We start from the raw sequence: 7,038 nt of genomic DNA, 5'->3' as shown, positions 1-7,038 counted from the left end.
TTGGAAGCATGATTGTTCTTGGTCCTGACTTTTATATTAATATCATGGCTGGTAGTCACTGTCTTGACAAGGTAGAGGCTTTTTAATGTCTTTCATCTGAAGATAGCTAAATGATTTACAAATATGAAGCTTAAATAAATAATAACAGAGAAGGTAGGTATTGATTTTCAAGCTTGGATATGGAGTTGCTAACAACCAGATTCAGAAGGGCCTTTAGGTATATAAATACCTCTATGATTTTGGACCTAAGAGGTTAGGTACCTGCTTTATCACTCCTGAAGAAAATAGGGCTAGGGTAGAAGACAATTTTTGCTTCTATTTGTGTCTTGAGTGTTTGTTAGATCCATGTTGAGAACTAAAGTCCTGATACCCATTCTGCTGTTTCAACCCCAGGACTCTTTATGTTTATTTTCTTTTATCATATTAGAAGGGCTTAGAGGTTTTCCATGCAGATCTGTAACTTCCAGAGAAGAAAGATACAGGAAACAGCCTCAAGTATTTTATAGACTTTACTTTGTCTCGGACGCTGTTTGATGCTGCCGAGTAATCTTTTTTCCAAGGGGCTGAGGCTGAAGATGACATCCTGAAGGGGGGGGGGAAAGGCAAAAATTTAAACAGTTGGAGAGTAATTTAATTTGGAAGTGAAAGTAGCTAAAACTTCAGAGTAGTCTGAGGTACTGAACATTACATAAAATGACCAACAACCAATGTGCAGGGCAAGGGCATTGGAATGGTTGGTACCTGTTCAAAGTTTTGAGCCATGCAGTGTAGGTTTCTTTAGAAACTGTGGAGTTCAGCAGCAACCTACTGTCTTCAAGACCATGGGTTACTAGAAATAAATAGAATAAAAAAATACCAAGAGCAAGGTTTCCCCTAACTGGGTTGAAGAGCCAAACAGACAGCTTGCAAAGCTGCAATTCTAGTTACAGAATTTTTAATTTAATACAGCCTAGAAAGTTTCAAGAGGCTGTAAGCACAGTGGCAGATGAGCACTAATGGAGAAGTGATTTGCTGTGTGACTCATTGATGCTCGTTGATGGGGATATTGATCTACTTAGGGCTACACAGGACAAGCTCCAAAAATTAGAATTCTGTCAGGTCATCAGAAGAAGCAACATTGTACAATACATTCTGTCTCCTTTCCGCTTTCTATTCAGATCTGTCAGGTGCCTACTATGCCATTTTTAAAGAAATCTAAATATGTTCCAGGTTGTAAGTTATTTGCTTGAATCACTGCCATAGTTCCGTATGGCTCAGGGCCCTATGAAACCTCAGGATGTTAAAAATTCTACATTCAACAAAAAATCTTTTTATGAGATTGTTTTAAACAAAAAAAAATAAAATGTATGCCATGTGTTCTCAGGATGCTTGAATTCAAATGTTTCTTTACATTTTCTGCTATCCTAATGCAATAGGATTTTTCTGAGTATGTTTTGCACACAGGGTGTACAAGGTGAATTAAAAACAAGCCGGAATCTTATCAGGGGGATAAGGCACAATGCTGCATTTATTGGAACATAAAACATACAACATAAAAAGAATAAAGAACAATAAAGTTATTTGCTTCACTCATTCCCATGCATACTAATTTATTCATTTATTTATACAAAGAAACCAAACACACACACGCAGAAATTACAGTCCTGCAAAGGTTAAGGTGTTACCAAGTTTCAAAGTTGCTCACGGTCAGTCTGGTGGCCAGCCAGGCTGACCGAGAGAGTTGGAGTTGGGTCTTGTTGGACGCGCCCAAAATGCCTTCTTGCAGGTGGAAGAGACCCAAAGCCTTGTCTTTGTGTTCGTTTTTCATAGTAATAGCTGTCCATAGAGCCTATGGATTTTGTGGAGTCAGATTCGAAGACCGTCCTTCTTGTCCTGTTGGCAGGCTGGGATTGGTAGGTCGTGATCTTCTGGCTTTGTGGTCTGCAATCTTCAGGGTCCATTGCTTGCAGTCTTCAGCCATCAGGATGGAGCGTGATTTAGTGTTTGGTAATCCTTTACTACTGACTATTTTGTTACAGCTCTTAACCGTCATGCCACAAATGCTATTTTCACCTGCTGCAAGAGGCCTGTCTCTGTGTTGCTGGCACACATGTCCATCATTTAGTCTTTCATTACCTCTTTCCACATAAACCAGACATATTCACACACACACCAGACATACCACAAACCCTTTACACAAGCGTTTTCCTTATACTAAATTTAAATTCTAAAGACAAGAGACCAATAGGTCAAATACATTTATGCTAGGCAATAAATTTGAAATAGATGGTTAGTTCCAAATACTAACTTTATCTTAATGGTAAAATCTTTTCCCTGTATAAAAAGAGAAATAACAAAATAAACAGTTAATTATAGTCAATAACAAGATAAGCAATTATTGTCACTAAAATACTACAAGTGTGTGAGTCAGTAGGTGGAATGAACCAGAAACAAAAGTTAACTCTCCTGGCTCAGGTTCTATTGGTCATTCTGTCTGAGAGTCGCAAAATAAAGATAATCACTGGACATATTAAAGTGAACAAAATGCACAGTACTGCCTACAGGAATTTTAGTGGTCTGTGTGTCAGGAGGAGGGGGATATTTTTTAAATAAGATTATGCCAAAAATTTCCTCCTAATAAGTATTCAGGAGAAGGCCATATTGACAACAGATGAAAACAGGTATAGATGCATTGGCCTTGGGACTTTTCAAGAAGCCTTAGGTGTGGGAAGAGAAATGAGGAATGTTGCTTTTGTTATATGTGGGAGTAGAATTGAGCTCTTAGTCTGTGTTAAACAGTGGCATTTAAACTAGATCAATATAGAGTAAGTCTATAGGAATTTGAATCAAAGATTGGTCATGTCCCTGTTTTGCATTTATGTTCGTAGAACCACATGACATTTCAACCTTTAGCCATTGTAGAAAAATAAAGGCTTGAATATTTCAAATGGACAAACAGTTCTGACTAATATCAAGCAAAAAATAATAATTATAAATGTTGTGGGCTGCAGTCATCTGTGCAAACTCACCATTGTCTGTTCAAACATACTGAGAGCAATAGATTTTTCTGCTTTTTCCTGCTGCTTCTTTTTTTTTTTTTTTTTTTTTTTTGCCTGAGAACAGCAATCCTGAGGTCAGCAATGGAGCATCCAGGGAGGATGAAGTGTTCAGCCACAGGTTTTAAATGTCTTTCTGCAGCTGATAACTACCTCTCTCCTATAAATGAACAGATATGCTTTTTTTGCTCCATCTTGGGAGCCCAAGCCTTGTGATGATCAAGAGCTGACTGTGACATTGATAGCTGCTAATTCTACTGCTGTGTGGAAATGTTCTGGATCTGCCAAAGAATGTAGGACATAAAGCTGGTTAATAAAAATATATCCAGTGTTCTGTTTTTAATAACCCATCAGTTTAACCATCTCTTTCCCACCCCCATACGTGGTGAACTCTTCTGCATGTATCAATGTGCTCGGGTGAAAAGGTTCAGGGAGGGAGTCAGCATCAGTCAACCTATGGAAGGAGAGAGAATACCAAACCTGTATACATGGGTTGACTCAAAGCCTTTGGTACTTATTTGTATTCAGTTAGTTTTGGAGGGCCCTAATCAGGATCTTGGTCCTGTCATGCTATTTTCTGTGCATCAGTGCAGAACAAGTCTTTGTCCTACAGCATTCACTGTCTAGTGCAATGGTTCCTAACCTCTTTAGACTTGAGATCATTTGTTAAACTCAAGGCACCACTCAGAAAATGAGGCACCCCTCTTAGCTTTCATTAATTTTATGAATGTAGAAAAATAATAGAGGATGTCTTCCATTGCTAAGAACTCAGAAAGACTACAACAGGTCAGGATGTTTATAATGCTATGGATTCTTGATTTATCTGGGTTTATTTTGTAAGTCATGTTTGCACACCTAATAGTGCTAACATTGCATGGTACTGTGGCAACTTGGAAAGGAGATTAGGGCATTCCAGTGTGTTGTGACATCTTGCCTAAAAATCACTGGCCTAGTGACTGGTCATGTGAGCGCAGGCTGTGGTTCTGTAATTGTTCTGCTGTTGAGAAGGAAGCAGGCTTCTTTCTATATTAAGAAGGGAAGCCCTATGTTGATTTAAAAAAGGTGTGCATCTGTGATGGTAACATTTTTGGATGCTGCAGAATATGTCAAGCACATCCCATAGAATGGATGGGATGGTTCAAGTTTTCTCCATGCCTCCTAATTACTGTGGGTGAAAAAAAACCAGGAGAGAAATTGATTAATGGACTGTTCTCTTTTCCTTCTCCCCTGTTTTCAACCCCCAAATTTGTGCTGATCATTTGGTAGTGAGAAAAGAGGTGCTAGCAGCAATAATTATCCTTTATTGATGTAAGATCCTGCAAGTCTAGTATCTAAAGGCCTCTCTAAGCTAAACAACTTAAACAACTTTCAAAAGCAATGTAGCCTGAAAGAGAGGTTTCATGATTGTTCTTTCTTCTCTAGGTTGCATCCAAGACTTTTATTACAGTGCTACTTCATGGCCTGTACAAGTAGAAAGCAGACCTTTTTTCCTCACCTATTGTTTTTATCCTTCTTCTTCACCTGGTCTACTCCTGACTCTTGGCTAAATTTCCAAAATCAAACCTAGAATCTAACAAAATATAGTCATTGCGATAAGTCTTTCTAACTTCACATGTACAGTGTTCATTCACATTTCTGTCTGAATGATTTGTTCTTAAGTCAGTGAACAAAAAAAATGACTTGGTTTAAAAGCATTAAGTGTGTTTTGTTCTATACTGCTTTCTACATTTCCCCTTCTCTTCCGCAATAGTCCCCTGGTATTACTCCCTCTCATTAGCTCCTCTTTCACATTGTCCTAACTTCTTTTCACTTGTCTCCAAGAATTATTTTTTTCTGACAGTTTAACTTCCTTGCACTCTCTTGATATGTATTCTTATGGAAATGTCTCACCTAACATCAAGTTGTGCTGTGTTTGTTATCAAAACATGGGTTAATGATTCCTGCCTGTCTGCTTTTGTTCTGCTTCAGCAAACTAAACATACCCATTACAGAAGACATGTAAGATGTTGATAATAACAGAAATGCTCTGTTGGGGGAGGACCCCAGCAATATATTTGTGTGCTTTTTCATTCAGAAGATATGGCTACAGTCAATAATACACTAAGGAAGTTGCTCTTAAATGCAGATCTTCCCATAAAGCTGGGTTTTTTTTTCACTGAATGCTTGCAAAGGGAAAAAAATTGCAACTATTTAGTTGATCTAATAAAAGGTATCAGCTCCAACCCATGAGTTTTGTCTTCCTATGCCCTTTGACTAACACTACTACAACCAATATCCCTTCCAAAAAAAAAAAAGCTCAGCATTTTCAGTTATCATAATTTAGAAGAGCTAAGTTTGTACTTTAAAACCTAAATAACTGACCTAGCTTTCAAAATGAATTCACAGGTTGATTCATAGGGCCAAGTTAAAAAAAGTTAGGAAGTGAGTTGTCACATGCTGAACACGCTCGAAAAACCTAGCAGAGACAAGAGGACAAAAGTGGAAACAAAGGTTTTAAAATTTGCCCCTTATGTGTGAGTAGAAACACTTGGAAATGTCACCAAAGATGTCCCAGATTAAGTGAGAAAGCACGGAAGACTTCTCCTCCTGCTCCCATATTAAATGCAAAGCAGGGGGAGGCAGATGGCATTATCCACTTAAAGCGAGTCCTCTTAAATTGTTTATTCACCCTCCAGTGATGTGTCCTTTATTTCCTAGTTGAGGGAATTTCTATTTATCCAACCTTTTTGCCTATAGTGACCTTTGCATATTAGGTTCCCCTTCATATTAGGTTCCTCCCCCTAGCACTAGCACCCTCACCCATTGCTGCAACTGTATTGCTGTCTTAGCATCCTAAAGGCAGGGGTATGCTCCAAAAAGTCTGTCTGATTCAGTCAGTCTTTAACAGTGATGCTGCACCCTGATGGCATCCTGGGCTGCCTTCAGATCCTTTCAAGGGTGCCACAAAACCTTGGCATCTGCTTAGGTGTGAATCCCAAGAGACCCCCAGAGATTTCAGACCAAGCTAGGTCAGAGGTAGGCAACCCCTGGCATAGGTGCCAAAATGTGGCACTCGAAGGCATTTTGCTTGGTACGCGTCCCTCTGGGTGAATGGCAGTGAAGGGGCTGGGGCTGCACAGCAACAAGGATTGGACCCCTCATGGCTCCCCCGCCATATGCACTTGGAACACCAACATTGTACAAGTTGAGGTTGTGGGTGTTTTTGGCACTCTGTGCAAAAACATGCCAACCCCTGAGCTAGGCGGGGTCAGAAGCATCCTGCCCTGCTACAGGGTCTTTGACTGGGCAAGTTCTTTTCCAGAGAATGGGCTGTTCCTGGTCCAAAACACAAAGGGAAAAATGAGGCTGAAGCTGGTTCCTTAATCCCAGTGCCTCCTTTTGGAAGGAGCTTCAAAAAGTGCGTTAAAGCCTGCTGAGAGAAGCATTTTCTCTACCCCAAAGCATATTTAAGGACTAGGTCAGGTTGCATTCAGCCTTGGGCCGATGATGACCAACACACAAATTAAAAAAGGTCCCATGTATTCCATGGGTGAAGGTGCTAGTGAAGGGAAGCCTAATATGCAAAGGTCACTAGAGGCAGAAAGGTTGGATAAATCTTTGGATTCAGATAAACCCATCTGTACGCAATTTAAGTTTGTTAGCGAGAAGTTAAGGTGCGCGAAAGAGTGCGGATTTTGCCAGAAATGAGAAACACAGAAGGCATGAAGGCGGCGGGTTTCATATCACCAGAGTAGCAGGAAACCAGACTGTCCTCTATGCTTGCCACCCTACTGTGGTTTGAAGGAGCAGGATTACGCCCGTGGCCCCAGCTCCTTGATGAAGCCCGACAGGGCACGCGTGGACCTTTTTTAGGACTCAATGCGCCTTTCTGACGAACCCCTCGCTCCGCCGCACGCCTAATTCACTAACAACCCTGGGGGGTCCAGAGACGGCCGCTAAAAAGCCCCTCCAGCCTCAGGAGAGGCAGTCATGTCGGGGCGAGGGGGGGGGGGCAGGCGCGGCC

At 40.6% G+C, this 7,038-nt stretch overlaps 1 long non-coding RNA gene across 1 annotated transcript; it reads right to left on the bottom strand.

Moving 5' to 3' along the window:
* Window positions 1-1,649: 1,649 nt before the first annotated feature.
* LOC112551794 lies at window positions 1,650-6,975 on the bottom strand. The gene is made up of 3 exons (XR_003096104.1): window positions 6,762-6,975; window positions 3,009-3,316; window positions 1,650-2,313 (listed from the first exon to the last, which is right to left on the bottom strand). It is a non-coding gene; the product is annotated as an uncharacterized LOC112551794 (long non-coding RNA).
* Window positions 6,976-7,038: the final 63 nt, after the last annotated feature.

The sequence above is a fragment of the Alligator sinensis genome, unplaced genomic scaffold, assembly GCF_000455745.1.
Source record: "Alligator sinensis unplaced genomic scaffold, ASM45574v1 scaffold1286_1, whole genome shotgun sequence".
Classification (NCBI taxonomy): domain Eukaryota; kingdom Metazoa; phylum Chordata; order Crocodylia; family Alligatoridae; genus Alligator; species Alligator sinensis.
The sequence above is the reverse complement of the archived record's forward strand: the minus strand, read 5'-3'. Positions and strand labels throughout refer to the sequence as shown.